At 46.5% G+C, this 2,500-nt stretch overlaps 1 non-coding gene across 1 annotated transcript in view; it reads left to right on the forward strand.

The window, feature by feature from the left end:
- Nucleotides 1–2,352: 2,352 nt before the first annotated feature.
- The window catches only part of LOC137270153 (small subunit ribosomal RNA), a 1,859-nt gene continuing 1,711 nt past the window's right edge, over nt 2,353–2,500 (forward strand). The window contains exon 1 of the ribosomal RNA XR_010955105.1: nt 2,353–2,500. This exon is cut by the window's right edge and continues 1,711 nt beyond it. This is a non-coding gene — a ribosomal RNA (small subunit ribosomal RNA).

A 2,500-nucleotide genomic window follows, 5' to 3' on the forward strand; every position in this document is an offset into this window, starting at 1 on the left:
ACATGTAAGTATGTAAGTGGAGAACACAAACTTTTTGCTTTGACCGTTATTTAAAGTAATTGTTTTTTAATTTGAAAATTGTCAACATATCTGTGCAAGTGCGTGTGGTGCGAAGGTTTATTCACTGGAATCAGTTATATTCAAACAGACAGGTTGCAGGTTCGAAGCCAGGTTGCCGTATAAACTTTTGCGAATGGATAAGAAATCACATCCTGGCAATCTGATCACATGATCGGAAGCACATGGATCTTGTCGGTCACAATGCCTCCATATTGGGAGGAACACGTTGGGATGTGGCAGAAGACAGATGTGAGTTATTTTTTCTATTTATGTTGCTGCTATGCCGAAACGAGCTACGAGAAAATATATTTGATGTAGTTCATTGCTTATTTGGGAAATGTGTATGTTGAATTTGTCGTACCTTTTAAGAGGTGAAAGTTTGCATTGTTTACTCAAGATGTATTTTGTTGCTGTTTTATATGTTTTTAACCTCTCGTTCGCTGCTTTGCACACAACCATTGAAGTTATGTGCTTAATGGACTGCTTAGGGGGCCTATAAACGTACAGTGAACTCTGGTTAAAGTGATTTCAGCTCAGTGTAATTGTTACCACAAGAAACTCTTTCGGACTATATGACCACATCAGGCTGGATGTTTCATGTAAGCCTTTTGAATAAGATACCCGATACTAACTCTAGACAGGTCACATATGAAAAGATTTCATGTATCTATGTGTGATACGATGTAGACATAAGAAGGCGAATGCGTGCTCTTATGTTTATATTATTGTGTGAAGGAGCGGTATTTTTAACTGTCAGAAACATTTATCATGTGTATTCTTGACTGTTACTTGTACAGCCGAACAGTCGGTACTGGCATTTATGTACTTGTCACCAGTGTTCATCGCCCAAACAGTATTACTACTCCAGAATGTGGCCAGAGACCGAAAATCCTTGATAGGAGGATACATGTACGGGTTGCTGTGGACCCTCTGATGGTGTTTTCATGTGAGATGTATGTTGGAAGAGCTGCAGTAATGCAGGTTGTATGTGTAACTGGAGGGTATATCACGTATCGGTTGCATATTTACACATATGTGTCGTATTAATGTGTGTGATGCCTTGGGAGTGAATAATTTTTATTGAAAGATGGAGTACTGCTTCATAGAGGAGTATCAAAATGATGGTAAATGGTTGTCAAAAGTGGTACACAGACGAGATGCACCCGTGTGTGAGGTTTGATTGGGTTCGGTCCCATACCGTAGGAAATATAACGTTTTTATTGTCTCGTTTCGTGTGAAAAAAGACGGTTTTTCCTCTTTTCCAAGCCATAACTCCAGATGTAATGGGTCTATCGCAAAGCTGATTATATCTGAGGAAAATACAAAGTATAACGAAGATACATGCAAAATTTCGTGAGAATCGGCCGAATAGGTTTAGAAATATTAACTTTTTAGAACGCGAGGGTCGGCCGCGTGACAGGCTAACTATCCAACGTATTGGCGGGGTTGGCAGATATTGTGAAGGAGGCCAGTCCCGCCTGCAGTGCAACGGCTCGTGTTGTACGGCAGCTCTCGGTGGGACTGGCGCGGTGCGCCGGGTGTCGGTAATCCGGAATGCGGGCGGGTTTCTCCTCGGGGATACTACGACGCATGAACGCTGCTCGTGTGGTTAGATATTTGCGCGTGATCTCGGTTCAGTTGCAGGTGCCTCGCCCTTGACTCTCCGTGTATCGTGCGCTGCTCCTCGGTAGTACGGTGGGTCTCGATCCTCGTCTCCGTGGCAAATCATCTGACACGCAGCAACGTTCGCAAGACCCCCTTCGCTTACTGGCGACCAGTGCTCCCATGACGAAAGGGAACGGTCGGCACACGTCGCTCTCGTTTCCCGGGGTGGCCCTGCCTTATCGTTAGGAAGGGACGTCCTCGTCGCAGGGAGTCAGAAAACGGCTCGTGGTAGACTGAGAGAGGTTGAGAATGCAACTGTCGAAGTTGCAGCTAGGCGATCGGGTCGCACACTCGCTCGTCTTTGCTACCAACTGCTTGTATAAGCAATCTGATTGTCGTGAGGAAGGCAGACCCCGGCATCCGGGGTTCGTCTGCGCTCGGTACGAGAATCAAACCGCCGACGTCAAAGTAGCCCGTGGCGTCACCCCGCTCTATCGTTTCGGGTCGGGCTTTGTGAGAATCTGTCGCTTTTCCGCCCCGAGAACGCTCTCGGTGGAGGGGATTGTGGCAGGGACGGCTGGCCGCCTCGGTCGGGTTGAGCTTTTTACGGGACTCGCTCGTGTGTTCCGGAGTTCTCCTCGCCGGCGGTTCGGACGTCCCGGTCTCTTGTCTGCGAAGACTCGGGCCTATCTGGTTGATCCTGCCAGTAATCATATGCTTGTCTCAAAGATTAAGCCATGCATGTCTAAGTACAAACTCTAGCACAGTGAAACTGCGAATGGCTCATTAGATCAGTTATGGTTCCTTAGATGATACAATCCTACTTGGATAACTG

The sequence above is a fragment of the Haliotis asinina genome, unplaced genomic scaffold (assembly GCF_037392515.1).
Source record: "Haliotis asinina isolate JCU_RB_2024 unplaced genomic scaffold, JCU_Hal_asi_v2 scaffold_51, whole genome shotgun sequence".
Lineage (NCBI taxonomy): Eukaryota > Metazoa > Mollusca > Gastropoda > Lepetellida > Haliotidae > Haliotis > Haliotis asinina.